At 45.3% G+C, this 21475-nt stretch overlaps 1 long non-coding RNA gene across 1 annotated transcript in view; it reads left to right on the forward strand.

The window, feature by feature from the left end:
• LOC122660096 overlaps positions 1 to 20860 on the forward strand; it is a 28414-nt gene extending 7554 nt beyond the window's left edge. The window contains exon 3 of the long non-coding RNA XR_006332619.1: positions 20719 to 20860. This is a non-coding gene — a long non-coding RNA (uncharacterized LOC122660096). The remainder of the gene's footprint in view (positions 1 to 20718) is intronic.
• The last annotated feature ends 615 nt before the right edge of the window (positions 20861 to 21475 follow it).

Below are 21475 nucleotides of genomic sequence, written 5' to 3' on the forward strand. Positions count from 1 at the left end.
AGAGAATGGATTGTACTAAAAGGTGCTCTAGATTGTTTCTTAATTCCAAACAAAACATATTGTTTAATAAAATATTGGGAAAGGGATGGGTATCCTAATGGTATACCGTATGCTAGCACCCTATATGTCTATCTCTCTCTTCCTCTTTTTGAGGGGTAAGAGAGTCATAAGGTGGAAAAGAAAGGTAGACACATAAGGTGCTAGCTGTACGTACAATGATTGCACGCCAAAATTGGATTGCCACCCTTTGCGGGGGTGGTGCTGATGTAGGGATTTATCGAAGGTTGATATCCCCTATCTCTTAACGACTCGAATTGAATGGTGTGTGGTTTCTACAAACCGGTGATGGGGGAATGTATAATTTAAAATAAAAGAAAAGAAGTTGCCACCTAGGTTGTGAAGGGCCTAAAATCATAAATGGTTAGCCCAAATCCTAGTTAGAGGATAGGGCTACAATTGATTCCATATGATCTGACCAAAGAATGGGTATGAGCTACGCACCCCACTCCGTCCGGAGGAGCCGGTCCTTTGTGTTAGATGCTTGGGTGCTCTCAAAATATAATATCTCATATGACAAAATGCAAGGTTAGTATATAATTGACATATCATGCATCATGTGAAATTAAATATGCAAACTAGTATAAAATGGTAAAATTACCAATTTGCCCCTAAAGGGCATAAATGCAAAAAATGCATTAAAAGTCATATTTGAATATCACCATTCATCAAAACATGACTAAATGCATTAATATAATACATGTGAGACATTCTTAATGCCAAGAATGCAATCTGGCATAAAATGACCATATTTACCTAAATGCCCCTAAAAGGCAAAATTGATATTTTATACGGAAAAACCATATTTAATTATCACCATTGATCTTAAATATAATTAAAACAATTAATATAATGTATGTGTGACATTCCTAACTTCTAAAATGCAAACGAGCATAAAATTATATTTACCAAAATGCCCCTGGAAGGCAAATTGATATTTTATGTGAATAAAACCATTAATGCAAGCATGTGATTACGTTCAGTATCTACCAAAAAGGGGTGACCGTATTCTTATGAAAATGGGTACCATGACGATATAGGGATCGACAAGTTTTCTTTTAGAAAAACATACGGCGTAAGGGCCGAAAAGCTAAAATCCCGGAAACCAAATAATGATTAAAGGTAGGCTCGACCTAACATTTATCAATCAGATCATTTGTGAAATAACACACGCACACATCACTAAAACCTCAAAAAACAATAATGACTAAAGGTAGGCTCAGCCTTACAACCATCAGTCAGATTGTTAGTGAACTAATGCACGCAACCATCACGGGAAATTCCAGAAAGCAAGAATTGATATTTTATGTGTAGTTATGATGTACAATAGGTATGCATTAGTATGGAAACCATATAAAACACCCTAACTAACATTAACATCCATAACATAGCATGTTACCTTAATGGATTATATTATGCCGAATGTAAAGAGCTGAAAATACCTGGATTCAACCTTCCACAAGGGTAAATGGAGAGAAATTCCGTACAGAAATTTCAGCGGTGCTTGCGCTCTATCAGACGAGATCCGTTGATGAGATGTAGGCAGAACCCCATCTTATCAAATGAACTTTTGTTCATGAAACTCAGGCAGATCTTTGACGTATAAGGAGGATTTTGTTGGAATCCTGGCAGAGCTTCGACGTATCAGAAGAACTTCGTCAGAAATCGGATTTGGCTTAGGTGCAGGGAAAAAGATTGCTTCTCTCTCACTTGAAGAACTATACCTCCTAGGTAGGGTAGAGTGAGTTTAGAAGTGGATCATGCACGCACTTCTAAGACCAAAATTGATGTAATCCCACTCTTGCAAATTTTAGACATCGAGGGACTTATCAAAGGACTTTCCGAAAAAAGAGGGAATCGGGTTGTGTCAAGATAACTCGAACAGGGTAACAAAGAAAAAAACTAGGAGAGATAAAATCCAAAATTCCATTTTTAGAGTGAAAATTGCTCTCAAACGAAGTTAAATTCGAAAAAAGGGGTGAAAAGTTATCTTTAGGAGAGAGAGAGGCTCTGCTTTTATAGGCAAATGTGAAGGTGAGTCTTTCCACATGTTAGGAATGACGCAACACTCCACGGATCTGTGGAACTCTCCACGTGTCTGGGCAACCGCCTCAACCTCTGAGGTGGGCCCAAACCTCCCAATTTAGCCTGAAAATGTGCATTTTTCCTGTTTTGGGCACAGTTTCATATTCGGGTGTCCGAAATTGACATGTAATATACCGTTAGAATCATTTTTTTAAGCACCATCCAATGCTACAAAATTTTGTCTAAGTTTTGGTAAAAAATATCATAATTTTGAGAACAAAGATAAACCCTAATTTGGTGTCGGGGAATTCCCGATAGCAATTTTCATTAATGCTCCTACAGCCTTGTCTAGCATTGAACATATTTTATTTAAAAACGCTTATCCAAATCTAATCGGGGTCTTAGTGGGGTTGGTTAGGTGGTCTAGCCCTTACTGAAAGAGAAACTTGTCAATTCACATCCTATTGTCATCATTCCCAAGGATGACAAAATTCAGGATCTACACTAGCATACCCGACCTTTTCCCTAAAGTATTTTATATCAAACAACACAATAAAACACTCCAGTGACCTTGTCACCTCATTTGGCTTTGGCAGCATTTGGGTTAGTTGAGCTGAATCAGTCCAAGCTTCTATGGATTATTAATAGAGCTGAATCAGGCCAAGCTTCAATGGATTTGCCATCTATGGTCCAGTGTAAAGAGGTAGAATTATTGAGCCTATTTTATATGTATATTTATGGCGTTACTTTATCAAGAATCAAGAAATCAAAATGCTATCAACGAGTTCATTCAGAATCAATGGAGATTAATCCAAATGATATTGTCTGCCACCACAAATGTTTTTCCCTTATGAATAAGACAAGGGTTAAAGAACGCCACCTAGTCATGTCCAAAGCGTGGAAATCGCCTAGACATAGCTGGGCATGGATTAACCACCCAACCCCCGCCATGGCACCTGGAATTTCTGCCTTGGAATGGGGTTGGGTGGTCATTCTATGCCTAGCTATCTAGGCACAGTGTCCACGCCTTGGACACGACCGGGTGGCGTCTTCATCCAATACGACAAATATCGGTTGTATCAGCTGACTTTACTCAAGATTGATCAATTCTGATCCCTAAATTGTTTCTTTTTTATTTATTTTGTTAGATAAATGAGAATGCAAGGAACTAATTGGATCATAATATACCACCATGGTTTGTCAACTGTTGTCATTTTTTTTTGGTAGAAACACGACTATTTATTAAAGCGAGTCGGGCTCGTAGTTCTCGAATTACAAGATTCCACCAACCACAAAGTGGAGTTTGGTCAAACTATCCTACTCGTAAAGGATAACGCCTTCTAGCTAAGGAGTTTGCTAATGAGTTGTGCTACCTAGGCACAAATGGAAAAATACATTCCAAGAAGTATGAAGAAATATAGGAAATAACCTCAACCACTAGCTGAATAAGAAGCGGGATAGTTGTGTTCCATCCTGAGATGTAGTCATGGAGCTTTTTATAGTCAATTCCTACAACTAGTCAACTAGATCGTCAAAAGGTTTTGAGATTACATCTAACATACCGCTCTACATTGCCAATGCTTCCCCCAATAAGGCACATTGAAAATGCAAAGGTTTAGAAATTTCCACACAAACCCACCCTTGATGGTCTCTAATAAGAAACACAACACCTCCATGTTCACCATTGTTCTTCCATGACACATCTGAGTTATGCTTTTCAAATGACTTGGAGAGGTTGTCCGTTCTTTCCGAACTACATTTGCATGATCCATGTGTTAAAGTATGTCCATCAAACCCGAGTCCATTTGAATAAATGAATTGAAGTACTATTACTGCATGTATTCCATTTATGGGCTTATAAGATTGTTCCATGGATTTTCACTTGAAACAGTTCTCAAATAGGGATAGGACCAAATATTCCATTCATATGGTCGTTACATTGTATGTCACTAGAAAAATGATGATTTCTAGGCATAAATGTAATTACACATCATGTATTCGTATTGAAAAGAATCTAGTACAATTATCACATGTATTACTTAGGACGAGATGCATACCCATCACCAGTTGATCCTAAGACCTAACAGATCCTTATCATTACTGTGTTATGTTATGGGTTTTGATACACCAACAGTTGATGTCATGTGGACTATATATATCGGTGTGTTGGATTCATGATTGTCTCTCTCTCTCTCTCTCTCTCTCTCTCTCTCTCTCTAAGGTGTGTGACAGTGTTTAGGATTTTGAAAACCGTAGTTTGTTGGTGATAGTTTTGCTGATCGCCTGCATTGAATTGAAGAATCAAGAGTTGATCGTTGTAAATTCCTATCGTTACTCAAGTGAGGAAGAACTATTATCTGGAGGAGGGACTTCCCTTGTGGTTCTAAGGTAACCTATCTTTCCCATTTCGAATTGTCATGGGATGTTGATCTCAAAATTGAATGCATAGGTTCTACACCCGATCCGAATCCACTACACAATCAGGTTATCGATTCCCATCACCATCCTACCAGATTGTTGAGATTTTGCAGTACATACCTGGGCTTGTACAAAACTCTAACATGATTTGAATTATGAAATTACACTCTAACAGTCAAGTCAAATGAGATAGATAACCTCCCAAGGGGAGAAGCCCCAAAAGCAACTCTAACAATGGATGGACATAATGTATTTAAACCCTAATGCAAATAAAGTCTTCCTTATCAACATTCACTAAAACTATAAAAATTAAATTCACTCCTCAATTACCTTCGCTCCTCAACATTTAGCAATCACAAGTAGAGCCTATTCAAATCATTTATATAAAATAAGAATTAGCATAATATACTTAATACTTGGCACTTAGTTAATGATGACTAATTCATAATAATTAAATGCAAAAAGGAACTCCCGGTCACACATTGTGACATGCCAGGGACGTGCAAAATGATCGGCGCACCCCCTGGAAAGGTGGAAATCACCAAGGGTGCCCTGGTCATTTCATGCGCTCTTGTGTCTTGGCATAGGACACGGCACAATGCACGACCGGGTGGCGTTCTTTCTCCCTAATAAAATTTCCATTCATCTTGAACTTCGGATAAAAATGATTCACAACAAAAAGATTTACGACAAATACTATTATGCATGTCAATGACGATCTTCATGATTGGTAGCCTAGTGAATGAAAATTGAGTAAAATTTTCTCTATTAATCTATTTGTATTAACAATTAAGTTTTATAAGATGATTAGAGAGTGCACAAACCCGACACCTTTATGTTCTATGTGCCTGCTTATTGATTCCTGTTGCGTTGAGAAATCGCTCAGCGGTCCTTCGAGTGCCGTAAGCTGCAAAAGACCCTGGATGACAAAGGAGAACCGGTGTGATTCTGGCTTAGGACTCTCCGATGCCTAAGTTAGATCTCTCTGAGCAAACAGATGAGTGAATAGTAGAATTCAAGATCAGTTAAGTTGTCCCTTGATGGGGCTATGTACCTTGCCTTTTATAGTAGTGCGTGGTGGTGTGGAGAGTCCCAATTGATGTAGTGTGGCCTTCGTGGTAGATAGAGTCCTTGGGCATTAGGGCTCATCCTTGATTGGTTGTCTTCCCATAAGACATGGTGTCCTTGATAGACTTGGTATCCTTGGTGGATAGACTGTAGATAGATTTTGGGTGTTTGAGTCCATTGTGGGTACGTTGACTGATAAGTGGTGGCCTAGAGTCCTGGAGATAGTGTACATCTTGCAATTGGAGGTGGGGCTTAGAGTCCGTCGTGTTTGTCCATGTGCACAGGGTCCAAGCCAAAAGAGGGGGGTCCGCCCAAGGGGAGCTTGCTCAGGGGGAGTTCCCCCAAATGGGGGAACTCACCTAAGGGGGAGTCCGCCCAAGTGGGGGAGCTTGCTCAGGGGGAGTTCCCCCAAATGGGGGAACTCACCTAAGGGGGAGTCCGCCCAAGTGGGGGAGCTCACCTAAGGGGGGTTCACCCAAATGGGGGGTGTTCACCCTGCCTTACCTAGTCCCGCCACATGGCAGTCTCCGGTTGGTTAGCTTTGTTTGGGGTTCATCATTTGCCCCCCACTTTCTTGGAGAGTAACGCTCAAGAGAGTATTTCTTAGGCTTGTATACCCCTCAAGAGGTTCTCAACAAATAATCTTCTCTTCAGGGCCCTGCTTGTAAATTATTCGATGATGGGGTGGTTGAGGGTTCAAACCTCCCCTCCCTCACTTTTGCTATTTTTTCTCTTTTTTTTTTTTTTTTTTTTTCGCTTGTAGATATATACCCTTGCCCTCTTCTTTCTTTTCACCTTTTCTCTTCCCTTGCTTTTTTCTTCTTCTCTCTCTTGCTTTTCTCTTCTTCTCTCTCTTACTTTTTGAATCTCCCCCTTTGCTTTGCTTTTGGCCTTCACTTTTTGTTGCCCACAAGGTGTTTGTCCTTTGGTGGCAAAGGGTGATGTGACCTCCTCTTGTTTGTTGGCTACTCTTTCTTGGCTTCTTCTAGCTCTTGGGCCTTGGTTAGTCTCATGGCACATGTGGTTTGGTGCTTGGTTGTTGCTTCGTGCACATTCCCCTCCTTAGTTCATGTCTAGCTTGCCTTGACCGCCCTTTACTTGGTGCTTGATCATCGCACGTCCGATGGCGCTCGTCCGCGGTCCTTGTCTGCAGCCTTCACTTGGTTGTTCACGTCCGCCCGTGGTCCTCGCTCAGGGTCCTCGCCCGTTTGGGCGTGCTTGCCCATTCGTGTCCTTTGCGGTCCTCCTCTTTGGGTTCTGATCCACCCCTACTTGGGTGTCCTCGATCCTTTTCTATTTGGGTGTGCTCAATCCACTTCTACTTGGGTGTGCTCGATCCACTTCTATTTAGGTGTGCTCGATCCACTTCTACTTGGGTGTGCTCGATCCACTTCTACTTAGGTGTGCTCAATCCATTTCTACTTGGGTATGCCCGATCCACTTCTATTTGGGTATGCTCGATCCACTTCTACTTGGGTGTGCTCGATCTACCCCCACTTGTATCGGTAAGAATACACACTTTTTTTTTTTTTTTTTTTTGTTTTGGTATTATCCTTTTGAGTGACGGGTTGCGAATGTTGCTGGTTGCAGGTTGACATCCCTTCGCTTGTGGTTGGTTGCTTGACTTTGGGAGGTCGTCGCTCTAAGTAAGTAGCCAACTTACTTTTGTTGTATGTCCATGTCTTCATCTAGTCATTCCGACCCGGCCACAGTTGTGGTTGGGTCCCCTTCCCAGGAGTCCTCTTCGAGGTCGTTCCCTTCTGCGGATGCTTCCCTTCCATTGTCTCCCCTTGTCGCTAGTGATGAGGAGGAAGATGTTTCTAGGGATACCCCTCGTAGGGGTTGTATTAGGGCTTCCAAGGCCTCCTCTTCCGTCGGGGATCCTGGGAGCAAGTCGGCCCATACTCTTAGCATCATGACCCCCTCTAACTTGGTGTCACTCCGTCGAAAATTCCATATCTGAGGTCGTGCTTCGCGCCCCAGGGCCCGATGACCGTGCCTATTCTCACCAGGCGGATGAGGTCTGCCTCTACTATATTTCTTTAGTCCATGGCCTTCACTTCCCCATCCCCCGCTTTGTGGAGTTGGTGTTGGAGCATTATCACCTTACCCCTGTAGGGTGTTGCCCAACTCTTGGCGGGTGGTTCTGGGCTTTTATGTGTTCTTTGCCCAATTGGGGCATGCCGCTACCGTCCCCCTGTTCTCGTATTTCTATGTTCTGAAGAAGGGGGAAGGCGGATGCTATCACTTCGCACGTCGCCTTCCTAAGGGGTCCCTTGCTTCCGTCGATCCTCTTGTGGGGATCACCCATTCGATGAAGATGTGGAGGGACCGCTTCTTTTTTGCCTTGGTCCCTCGATGCGCACTGCTATCTACTTGGGAGACCATTGATGACAAGAGTGTGAACCTTCCCCTCGACTTGAGTGACTTTGAGCGAGAGTCTCTTCAGCGGTGTCAGGGATGCGACCCATTCAACGTCCGCGAGTTGGATTCAGAGGCCTTCATATGCCTTTGGAAATTGAGTCTGGGTAAGATGCTTGGGTCCTTTGGTATTTGCTTATGTACCTTTATTCTGTGTGCCTGTTGTCTGACCTGTTTCATGTTTCTTGATTGGATGTTGCTGTGCAATGGATATTCGACCAGACCTTAGCGTCTTCCACTCGGACCTGCGGAAGAGGGGTGCTCAGTCTGCCCCCCCTGGGGTTGGCTCTGTTGGTGCGGCTTCATCCGCTCCTTCTTCTTCTCCTTCCGTGGTGGTTGGGACCAAGCGAAAAGGTGGTCTTGATCCCTCTGGTAGGACGAGGACTGGGCCACGCATGCTTCTTCCCAAAACGTCTCCTCCCGCTTCCTCATCTAGATCAGTTATTCCACCCCCCTCTAAGGGCAAAGGGGTGACTCCTTCTGTTGACGCTACTGTAGCCTCTCCGACCTCCTCCCCTTTGGTGCTTCCTTGGGATCTTTAGGAGGGACCGACGTTGGCTAGTAGCGGCGCATGTCAGAAGTGGCTGGATATGGGGAGGCTTCCTACTGAGCATTCTGTTGTTCAGGGATTTAGTGATGCCTTCCTGTCGCAGAGCCTTTATCAGGACCTAGCTTCTGTGAGTCATTCTTCTTTGTCTTTACTTTTCGTGTCATTGCTTCTGTTGTGCTTGTGAATGTCCTTTGACTGCCATGTTGGTTGCAGGTCCAGCACCGGGTCACAGAGGCGGTGCTTCATCTAGAGGGTCATGCTTTTTATGAGGTCTAGCGAAAGAGCGCGATGAGAAGTATGGAGAAGGAGCTTCAGGGTCATAAGGCCGCTTGGGAGGAGGCTGTGGCTCGCGAGAGGAGTGCCTTGGAGGAGCTCAGGGTGGGTACTGCAGCGGCTGCTCAGAGTTCGTCTAGAGTCCGAGCTTTGGAGGGGGAGCTTTGCGCCTTGAGGCAGAGTCACCAGGCGGAGTTGTCTGAGGCAGGGGAGCATGTGGTAGCGGCCTATCAGCGATCTCCTGAGATTACTGCGTACTTTTATAAGTATAACTAGGAGATCTATGATGCAGGCGTCAAGAACTTGGCGGCTCACATTCTAGAGAAGACCCCATGCTATGATTTCTCAGAGTTTTTGGAGGTCACCACATTGCTTCCTGAGACTGTTGTTGAGATTCACGCTTCTCCTGAAGAGGGTGCTGTGGCGACCGAGGAGGGCGTGGCTCCACTAGAGGAGGGCGTTGCTTGCACTGCTGAGGCCAACATGATGTCCCCTGCTGGGTCAGATGCCGCTCCTCCATCAGACGCTCCCTGATCTTATATGTGTTCTTTGGATGTTGGACCTTTGGATTTGAGCTCTTGGATTGTGACCCTTACTTCCTTCTCAGATTATAGTATTTGACTTTTTCTTCCTTTGATGTGGATGTAGAACTTATGTGATCATTGTTGCTTCGATGAGTCCCTTCCTTATTTGCAACCCCTGGTGATCTGTGGTCTTTAGGGGTGTCAAGTCTTAGTAGTTAGCGGACCCTGATGGCCAACGGGCCTTGGTGGCATTGCGCCTTGGTGGTCTATGGACCTTGGTGGCCAACGGGCCATGACGACGATGCGCCCTGGTGGTCAGCGGACCTTGGTGCCCAACGGGCCTTGGCGACAATGCGCCCTGGTGGTCAACGGACCTTGGTGGCCAACGGGCCTTGGCGGCGATGTACCCTGATGGTCAACGGACCTTGGTGGCCAACGGGCCTTGGCGGCGATGCGCCCTGGTGGTTAGTGGACCTTGGTGGCAATGGGCCTTAGCGATGATGAGCCCTCGTGGTCAACAGACCTTGGTGGCCAACAGGCCTTGGCAACAATACACCCTTGTGGTCAGCGAACCTTGGTGGCCAACAGGTCTTGTCCTTGCGCCTCAATGGTCGACGAACCTTGGTTTAGTGGAAGAGATCCGATTGATGGGTAGGAGTAGACGAATGTATCCCAATTTCAAATTATCCTTGAAAACTGTAATGTAATCTGCTGCTACTGCTACCACTACTGTTGACGGTGTTGCTACCGTGACTTCTACTGATAGAATTTCTTCAAGTGTTCCGAGTTCCAGGTACGATCTACCTTCTTGCCCCTCGGAATTTTCAAGCGGTATGTCCCTGGACGTATCTGCTTGGAAACTATGTAAGGTCCTTCCCAGTTGGCTGATAGTTTTCCTTCCTTCGTTGGCTACGATGCACTTGCCCTTCTTAGGACTAGGTCCCCCTGGTGGAATAACCTTTCTCGTACCTTAGTGTTGTAGTACTTAACTGTGCGCTGCTGGTATGCCACATTTCTCAGTAGTGCCTTCTCTCGTACCTCATCCAGGAAGTCCAGGTTTGCTCGCAGTCCATCTGTATATGTTCTTTCATTGAAGTGCAGTACCCTATGAGACATGGCTAGAGCTTCCACCGATGCCAATGCTTCTGTGCCATATGCTAAGCGAAATGGGCTCTCCCCTGTGGGTGTCCTTACTGTGGTGCGATACGCCCATAGAACGCTTAGTAGTTCCTCGACCCACTTCCCTTTGGCTCCTTCTAATCTTTTCTTTATTCCATCCAGTAGGGTTCGATTTGTGACCTCCACCTGACCATTGGCCTGTGGGTAGGCTACCGAAACAGGCCGATAGTCAATGTTGTAGCTCTGACAGAAGGTTCTGAACTTGGGGTTGTTAATTTGCTTCCCGTTGTCGGAGACTATGATCTTTGGTACGCCGAACCTGTAGATGATGTCGTCACGGACGAACTTCTCCATTTCATTCTCTGTGATCTTGGTCAATGGTTTGGCCTCTACCCACTTGGTGAAGTAGTCAATGGCGACCACCAAGTACTTTCAGTTGCCTGATGCTGCTGTAAAATCCCCTAAGATGTCGACCCCCCCACATGGCAAAGGGAATGGGGTTGAGGATCGATGTCAGCTTGGTGGCGGGTAGATGGGGTACTGGGGCAAATTGACATTGCTCGCAGGCCTTGACCTACTGGATGGCTTCCTCTTGCATTCTCGGCCAGTAGAGCCAGAGGAGTTTATAGGCTAGGTGTCTTCCTCCCATGTGGCTTCTGCATATCCCTTCATGTACCTCTGCTAGGGCGTACTAGGCTCCCTTGGGTCCTAGGCACCAAAGTAATGGTGCTGTGGCTCCCCTCTTGTACAGTACTCCATCGAGGACGGTGTACTTTGCAGCTCTCATCCTTACCTTTTTTGCTTCGACCTTGTCCTCTGGTAGGATGCCATTCTGTAGGTAGTTGAGTATAGGGTCCATCCAGCTAGGTCCTTCCTCAATCTCATTAACCTGCTTCTCTTGATACGTTGGCTCGTGTAGTATTTCAACATATACTACACTGGCCAGGTTTCTGAGTTCATCATTGGCTAGCCTGGAAAGTGCGTCTGCGGTGGCATTCTCGATCCTGGGAACCCAAACCATCTCGAACTTCACAAACTCCCCGATCAATTCTCGAGCACGTGTCAGGTATGACGTCATTCGCTCGACCTTTGCTTCATACTCTCCGTTCACCTAGTTCACTACAAGTTGGGAGTCACTCCGGATGGATAGGTGGGTGACTTGAATGGCTTTAGCCACCCGGAGTCTAGCTAGTAGTGCTTCGTACTCTGCTTCATTATTGGATACCGGGAAGGTAAACCGTAGAGCATATTGGATTCGAAATCCTTCGGGGCTGGTGAGTATGAATCCAGCTCCGCTTCCTATGGTGTTACTTGAACCATCCACGAACATCTCCCATGAACCTCGATCCTGATCCTCTGGTTCCTCCGTTTCTGGTTCGTTCTCTGGCAGGGTACATTCAGCGACAAAGTCTACTAGGGCTTGGCTTTTTATTGTCGTCCTGGGCTGGAACCTGATGTCGTGCTCACTCAACTCGACGGCCCAGGCGAGCAACCGTTCGGAGACGTCCAGCTTGTTAATGGTAGGTCGGTAAGGACCATGATGGTATGGGCTTGGAAGTAAGGCCTTAGCTTCTTAGCCACGATCACCAATGCATAGGCGACCTTCTCAATTCTTGTGTACCTGGTCTCTGCATCAATCAACACATGATTGACATAGTAGATAGGTCTCTGTACCTTACTCTCTTCCCTTAACAGTACCGCGCTCACCGTGATAGGAGTCGCCGCCACGTAGATCTGCAATTCTTCATTAGGTTCTGGTCGTCCAAGCAGTGGTGGACTCCTGAGGTATTCCTTTAGCTCCTCGAATGCCTTCTGGTACTCCTCTATCCAAGTAAAGTCTTTAGGACTTCGAAGATTCTTTAATATCTTGAAAAATGGTAGACACTTGTCTCCTGACCGTGACACGAACCTTGAAAGGGTGGCGATCCTTCCATTTAACCTTTGCACTTCTCTGACCGTCCGAGGTGGTGCCATCTCTTGAATGGCTTTGATCTTGGAGGGGTTAGCTTCTATTCCACGTACTGAGACCATGAACTGCAGGAATTTCCTTGACGTTACCCCGAACGCACACTTCGCAGGATTTAGTTTCATCTGGTTTCTTCTTAATACAGTGAATGCTTCTTCCAAGTCGGTCAGGTGCTGGTGGGCTCGGACACTCTTTACAAGCATGTCATCCACGTACACTTCCATGTTGCGCCCGATTTGTTCCTCGAACATCCTGTTGACCATTCTTTGGTAGGTGACTCCTGCGTTCTTTAGCCCGAACGGCATGACGTGGTAGCAATAGTTCTCCTTGTCTGTTCGGAAGGCGATGTAAGACTCATCATCCTCATGCATGATGATCTGGTTGTAACCTGAGTAGGAATCCATGAAACTCAGCATCTTGTGCCCAGTGGTGGCGTCAATTAATATGTCGATCCTGGGTAGTGGGTACTCATCCGTTGGGCACGCCTTGTTTAAGTCAGTGTAGTCAACACACATTCTTCACTTCCCATTCGGCTTGGGTACCATGACCACGTTTGCGAGCCAGGTAGGGAACTTCTCTTCCCGGATGAACCCTGCTTGGCTCAACTTCTCAACCTCTTCCTTGATCGCAGCCTGTCGGTCAAGGGTAAAATTCCGAACAGTCTGTGCTCTGCTATGGACCTGGGTACGCCTGGCATGTCGGCAGTCGACCATGCGAAGAGATCCATATTGCTCTGGAGGAGGTGTCCCAACTCTTCTTTCTGGTCCTTGCTCAATAACGAGCCAACCTGCATAACTTTGGAGGGATCGTCCCTGCTGAGTGGCCAGGGGATAAGGTCCTCCACCGGTCTTCCTCCCTTCTCTGTCAGTTCATCTCTCTGGTCGCTGACCAGATTCTCCATGCACAGCGCCATCCCTCGTGTGTTGCCGTTGTTTTTCTTCACAAAGGTGGCATAGCAGTCTCTAGCTTTCTTTTGATCACCTCGAACTTCCCCCACTCCGTTGTCAGTGGGGAACTTCATCTTCAGGTGGAGTGGAGACACCACACCTCTAAGGGCTATCAGGGAAGGTCACCCTAGGAGATCGTTGAACAACACCACGGACTTGACGACCATAAAGTTCACCATGATGGTCACCAGTCGAGGGTGTTCTCCAAAGGTGATGGGTAGCTCTATGGTGCCTCTGATGGAGGCCATGGGGCCCGAAAACCCATGGAGGTAGGTAGGCTCTGGCTTGAGTTGGTCATCTCCGAACCCGAACTGGTGGTAGGCTTCCAATGAGAGCACATCCACGGATGCCCCTGTATCTATCAGCACCCTGTGAATTGGTCGGTTAGCTATCTCCACCTGTACTACCAGGGCGTCCTCGTGTGGAAAGCTCACACCTTCCAAGTCATCTTCCGAGAAGGAAATCACCGTCTCGGACTTGGCTACCTTGCTTGGCTTCTCCGCTACTCCCACGAACTTGGCATGGGCTTTGGCCTTCCTAGTAGACTCCTACCGTGGTCCTCCTAGTATGGTGAGGATGGGGGCTCCCTTGGTGCCATTAGGCTCTGCTGCATCTCTTTGCTCCTCTGGGCGATCTCTCTCTCGGTCCGTCCTTCTTTCTTCCCTTTTGGGTTCTTCTCTTTCTCGGTCACGACCTCTATCTCCTTGGCCTGACCGGCCATCACGTCTCCCCTTCACGTACTTGTTCAATCTCCCTGCTTTCACAAGGCCTTCTATCTCCCTCTTCAGTTAGTAGCATTCTTCTGTGTCATGCCCATAGTCCTTGTGGAAGAGATAGTACTTGTTGGGGTTGCGCTTCTCAAGTCCTGGTAGCATGGGTCGTGGCCATCGAATTAGGTCACAGTCCTGGATTTGGATAAGAATTTGGGACCTGGTGGTGTTCAGCGGTATGAACTCTGGACTGCCTGCTCTCTCACTCCTCTCTGGGCAAAGATCACTTCTTCCTGATGGGCGATCACCCTTCTCTTATCGACGTTCAGTCCTCGACCTCTTACTCTCTTTACGGTCATCAGGTGTTGACCTCTTGTTGTCCTGTGGTTTGGCTTCGATCGCCTTCTATCGAGCTTGCACTATCTCAGCCATGTTAGAGAACTCGTTACATCGCTCCAGTAGCTCTTTCATGGTCCTGGTCTCATGACGTGATAGGTCCTTGATCAACTCCATGTCACGGATGCCCCCAGCTAAGGCAGCATGCTGGGTCTGCTCGTCTAGGTCTCTGACCTCAAAGGACTCCTTGGTGAACCTGCTGTCATACTCCCTGAGGGACTCCCCAGGGTTTTGGATCGCATTCAGTAGATTGACCGTGGTCTTCTTCTGCTTGATGCTACTCTGGAAGCGGGTCACGAACTATTCGCATAGCTCTGCAAATGATCCAATCGACCGTGGTCGCAATCTGAAAAACCATGAGGTCGTCGCACCCTTGAGGGATGCAGGGAATGCTCGACAGGATACCACGTCCGATCCACCATATAGTGTCATCATGCCATTGAAATAGTTGATGTAGTCATTAGGGTCGGTGGTACCACTGTAGAGTTCAAAGGTAGGTGACCTGAACCTGGATGGCAGTGAGGGTGACATGATCTCTTCTGAGAAGGGGTGTTGTCCAGGGATTAAGTGTGTCTCGCCCTTGGTTTGTTTCTTCAACCCTTCCAGTTTCTCTTGCAATTCTTGGAGTCTTTTGTCTAACTCTTCATCCCGTGCTTGTTCCCCACGCCTTACTGGTTGCTCGCTGTGAGCTCGTTCACTACCTCTCCTGGAATTCCCCTCCCACCTTGACTGTTGGCGGGATGGTGAGGGGTCACGCCGTGATGAATCCTATCTTGAACGCGAAGGGGTTCCTTCACGGTAAGTCCGGCTTCACTCTGGTGCATGTCTGCCTCCTAGTCGACCATCAAACACTGATCTACGAATGGACCCTTCAGGGTTAGGTACCACGGATCGGTGTGATGGTGTTCTCCCCCGGTCCGATCGTGCTGGAAGGTCCACCGTTCTCCCCCTAGGTTGGGAAGGCTCTCCCCGTTGCCTGGTGTGCCTCTCTGACCTGTCACCCCTAGGAGGTGTCCTCCTAGGGTTCTGCTCCCGCCTACGCCGGTGGTTCACCGCTCTCTGCCTTAGGTACTCGCGAAAGATTCGTTGGTCCTCAAGGATCTATCATTGTAGGTCGTTGATTTGACCCACAGTGGCTGGTACATTGGGATCAGGTACCGCCTCTACCCCCACTTCATTGTTGGGCTCGCCCACTGCGACTTGATCGTCGGCTGGGTTTTCCCTCTCCAGAGAGACATGGTCATTGACTTTGTGATGTGAGCTCTCTGGAGGAGGTGATGCGTTCCCCTCTTTTGGGGCATTATTGGAGGAAGAAGCAATCTTCCTGTGAGCCATGATTGATCAGTGATGGAAACAAGCTAGTAAAGGTAATGGCTAGCGTCGTTCCCACAGACGGCGCCAATCTGTTGCGTCGAGAAATCGGTCAGTGGTCCTTCGAGTGTCGTAACCTGCAAAAGACCCTGGATGACAAAGGAGAACCGGTGTGGTTCCGGCCTAGGACTCTCCGATGCCTAAGTTAGATCTCTCTAAGCAAACAGATGAGTAAATAGTAGAATTCAAGATCAGTTAAGCTGTCCCTTGATGGGGCTGTGTACCTTGCCTTTTATAGTAGTGTGTGGCGGTGTGGAGAGTCCCAATTGATGTAGTGTGGCCTTCGTGGTGGATAGAGTCCTTGGGCATTAGGGCTCATCCTTGATTGGTTGTCTTCCCACGAGACATGGTGTCCTTGATAGACTTGGTATCCTTGGTGGATAGATTGTAGATAGATTTTGGGTGTTTGAGTCCGTTGTGGGTACGTTGACTGATAGGCGGTGGCCTAGAGTCCTGGAGATAGTGTACGTCTTGCAATTAGAGGCGGGGCCTAGAGTCCGTCGTGTCTGTCCATGTGCATAGGGTCCGCGCCAAAAGAGGGGGGTTTGCCCAAGGGGAGCTTGCTCAGGGGGAGGAGTTCCCCCAAATGGGGGAGCTCACCCAAGGGGATCGGAGTTCCCCCAAATGGGGGAACTCGCCCAAGGGGGAGTCCGCCCAAGTGGGGGAGCTCACCCAAGGGGAGTTCGCCCAAATAGGGGGTGTTCACCCTGCCTTGCCTGGTCCCGCCACGTGGCGGTCTCCGGTTGGTTAGCTTTGTTTAGGGTTCATCAATTCCCAACCACGACTTGCATTAGCATAATCATTTTAGACTTCATTGAAGATATTTGCTCTGTCAAGGCTCCCACCTTAGTCCGCAACTTGGCATTTTCCCGAAAAAAGGAAGGAAGGTTTCTTGATGGCGGACTTGAATCTCTTGGGCATAATTCAGCTCCTACCAAGCCGACCCGGACATGAGAATCATCTTCCATTACTTGGGTGATGAATACCTCGTGCGTTGCCTTGTCCCTCTATGTTTCCTCAGGTTGCTCATTGAGGTCGTTCAACATCTGTGTTTGCAAGTCAAACTAAAGATGGTGAGTCAGAGAGATATAACATATGTATGTTGATGTTAATCAGAACATTATCAAAAACAACCTACACATTCAAAACTCAAAAACATGAGAGAGAAGGAGAAGTAAGCCCCCGGCCAATGGGCTGACTTTAACCTACAACCTATCGAATGATGATGATTGGAGAACAAGGTCTCCGGGCCAAATAGGTCAACTCTAATCCCCAAACCGCTATTGTTTACGGACTAAGGGTCATATTCGATTCGGGTTTTCTTTCACATCCCATAAATATCAAATTATTAAAATCTAAATACATGATAATAAAGAATCAATATTCGCTAACCTGGAGAGCCTCAAGCGTTACTCCTCCTCCAGATAATGGTTCTTCCAACGAGCACTTCAAGAAAGCTGTTCTTGAACCTTCTTGATATAACCAAAGATACTAGAGATAAAAAAAATTATCAAGCTCAAAGATCCAATGCTATAAAAACAAATCTTTTGAAAATTCGGATTGTTTTTTTTTTTTTTTAAGAATTATGAGAAATCGAAATCCAAAACAAGTAAAACCATGGATAAAAACAAATTGAACCGAAACCATTAAGGCTAAAAAAAGGTACGTAGACATAACAAAATCATGATTGTACAGAAACCTATTGAAGATCAAACCAATTCAACTCTCATATTCAAATGATGATTAAGAAAACCTTTTATTAATTAGCCGCTAAAAGTCCAGTAGAATCCAAGAAAATTGAACTTAACTAGTCTTGAAAGGCTAGGCTGGGATATGATCCAAGTAAGACTTTACATTAGGGAAATGAACTGAGGACCTTATATCAGAGTAAGGCCTAATGTTTTGGCCCATATCTAATTCGAACAAGCCAGATTGATGCCCTAGAAGATACCAAATCAAAGCCTGATCCTTGATTTTCACCAAACGAATCTTAGCTATCCAATTGAGAGATCGAAATAGAGTTAATCATAATCCTGCATGTTAGAGTCCCATCATGTTGAAGTATAAAGATTAGGAATAGTGAATGGATATTGCTGCCTGCGTTTTCAACAATTTAATACTCAGATCATACAATGATTCTCTCGCCATGACGATTGTTTTATACATGCTGAAACTATAATCAAACTCTTCTATGAAAACAAAAGAATTTTAATCACAATAACCATACAAGAACTATCCGAGTCCCATGGGAAAACAAAAATTCAATGTAAATTCGCCATGGACTGAGCCAGAATTCGAGGAAATCAAGTTCTAAATCTCATCAATCAGAAGCTAAGCTTCTCAATAGAATTCTTCACCAAATTAATCCAAATCTGGAAACTAGATTTCCCTTGATTAAAATAAAATAGCTCATCACAGGGAATTTATTAAGGCAAGTTGAGCTCCACCCAATGAAACACACGGACTTGGTAAGGAATAGTAAAGAAATCTGGAATAGCTGCAGAATTCATTTTTTCAGCATGTTATAAAGACTTTATCTGAACCAAATTTGCTATTAACAATCAATTTTTATATTCAATTCGTCAAAACTCATTCCCAAATAACAGATCCCATGGACAAAAGAGGAATAAGAGCATAAACATCTATTGCAAAGATTCATGATAAAATACACATCTATAGAAACCATCCGATTGAAACAATCATATAACAAGAAATTCAAGAAAATGCATTGAATGAATCAAATTCACAATAAACTAACTATCACTGCGATCATGAATTTAGTTCGACAAAATCTTTGAACCAATTAAAGAATGGCCTGAAAGAAATTGATTTAAAAAGAAAGGAAAACAGAGAAGATTCATACCTTTGGAGATGAAGAATTTTAATGAATTACAAATCTGGCTTTATTCAGATTTGATTATAACCTCGACTCAACCGCGATCAGATATAAGACATGCAAAAGACGGTCCAAAGGGAACAAATCAGAAGAGAAACAAAGGTAACCGAAAAAAAAAAAAACATCCCCTCTTGGAAAACCTCCAATTAGAACGGATTTGTAGAGTTAAGATAACCTTTGGACTATGAGGTCAAAATCGTAGAGATAAGCTAATAGATTCCTCTAATCATCTATGCAGTTCATCCAGGGCTCTTAATCTACTCTAACTTCTATTCACTGGGATGATCAGAAAAGAAGAAATTGATGTCCCTTCCACTTTCTCTCTTTCTTTTCTTTCTCTATCTGCCTCAAAAGACTCCCCACAAAACCTAGAAACCCTAGCCTACAAATCGAACCAGAAGAATTGGGGAAGAGGAGAAAGAAAATAAAAAATGACCGATCCCCTCCTCCTGGAACCTCCCTTTTATAGGATGTTATCATGCGCCATTGCGCCTCCCAGCTCCTCAAAGGCATGGTGCGCATCCACGTGCTGCTCGTAGCCACCCGGAGAACCTTTTGGATGGATAGAGATGAAATGGCCATGGCCATGCTTGAACTGTCTAGGGTTTCCTTCATCTCTTCCTTCTTCTTCCCTCATTCTTTTTTCGTCTCTTTTTTTTGGACAAAAGGCCCTCTTAATACTTGAAAACTAAGGAAGCCACATGCTCTCCCCTTCTTATTTGTTATTTTTTTATTTTATTTAAAGAAAACAAAAGAGACTCATATGCCTCTTTCTCTATTATTTTTTTATTATATTAGTTTTTGTTCTTTTGATGCAAAAGAAAATGCCCTTTTTTTGCTTCCCTCTTAAAAGAAATGATTTTCAAGACTTTTCCCCCATTTTTGAAGACTCATTTTTATGAATAAATGGATTTTCTACCCCTAGTGGCATCCCCTGCACTTTGCACTCCACTAGGACATGAGAGTAGGCCTAGAAGATTAAAAAAAAAACTGGTTTCAAGGTCTAAACTATGGGTGATAAAATTTGGGTGTTTTGGACCTAGGCTACAATAGGGTCAGGTTGGAACGGGCTTTTTAAAACAACATCCCAACCCTGAGTCAGTGAGTTCCTTTAGTTGGACTTAAGCCTGGCCCAACCCTGACGTGCCCTCAAGGTCGAGCTGGGATGACCCTGATTGGCCCTGATCATGGAGTGGGGGAAGGGAGAGATGCATGGATTGTATTGAGTTGGGCTGGATCAAGCAGAAAATTATCAATTTTACATAAAAAAATAGTATAGTAAAATATATTATCACTTATTATCTTCATGTATAATATATTACATAACAAAATATCTGTGTTGTTTAAAATTTGTAATATATATAGTAGGGGAAAGGTTTTGTACACGGTTGTGTAAACCGTGTACGAAACTTTCCCCCCCCCCCCCCACACCAAAAAAAGATGAAACTCCCCCCCCCCCCCAAAAAAATGAAACATTTCCTCCCAAAAAAAAGAATCTTTTTTTTTCTTATTTGTTAAATTCAACTTGTGGGTCCCACGATCATTATCATCATCTTCCTTCCTTCATCTTCTTCTTAGAAGGCGACGACGGACATCACCCCACAGAGTCTATGCAAGACTCAGACCTGCACGTGTCTAGAACAAATCTAGGACCTCATTTGTGTCTCTCTTAATTTCTCTTTCTCTTTCTTCTCTCACTCATACATGAAGCACACTCTGGCCAAAGGAGAAGAGGAGAATGAGATCTTGAGATGGGTTTGATCAATCAAAGCAGCAGCAGCAGCAAAAAGGAGAAAACAAGTGTCTTGTGTAATTCTTGAAGAAGCCAAATATGGAATCAACTGACTCACAGAGTAATAATCATCATCAACAACAACAACACCAGTCTTCTTCTTTGCAGTTGGTCCCTTTAGAAGGCCGATCAGGGCCAGGTCCCGGCCCCGGGTTAGGCCCATTCATGGGCTCCATCTCGTGGAGGTGCTGGCTCTTCCACATCTACAAGCACCACTTCCAGTACTAGCCCTCGACCACCAAGACTCGTCAATGCTTCCCTTGCCATCTCCACCAAATCCGACTCCAACCCATCTAATCGATCCGTCCCTCTCGCCGATCCTTCCAACAACAAGCAACAACAGCTTTCAATTGCTACCACTACCACCACCACCATCAAGCGATCATCTAAAGACAAACACACGAAGGTCGACGATCGAGGTCGCCGCATCCGCATGCAGGCCACCTGCACTGCTAGGGTTTTCCAATTGACGGAAGAATTGGATCATAAATCTGGCGGTGAAACCATCGAGTGGCTTTTACACTAAGCAGAGCCTGCCATCATCGCCGCTACCGGCACCTGCACTGGCACCATCCCTGCCAATATCTCTCAGAAGATGATAATGATCGTGGGAGGAAGAAGAAGAAGGGATGGGGCGGGGATGTCCGTCGTCGCCTTCTAAGAAGAAGACTTTTTTTTTTTTTTTTCATAGAATCTAAGAAGAAGACTGAAGGAAGGAAGAAGATGATAATGATCGGGGGACCCACAAGTTGAATTTAACAAAAAAGAAAAAAAATATTTTTTTTGGGGGGGGGGGGGAAGTTTCATCTTTTGTTGGGGGGTGGGGGAAAAAGTTTCGTACACGGTTTACCCGACCGTGTACAAAACCTTTCCCCTATATAGTATATCAATATATATTTTGTACTCTAAACTTAAAATAAGGTCGGGCTGGGTTTGGCCGGG

Source organism: Telopea speciosissima, chromosome 4 (genome assembly GCF_018873765.1).
Source record: "Telopea speciosissima isolate NSW1024214 ecotype Mountain lineage chromosome 4, Tspe_v1, whole genome shotgun sequence".
NCBI lineage: Eukaryota > Viridiplantae > Streptophyta > Magnoliopsida > Proteales > Proteaceae > Telopea > Telopea speciosissima.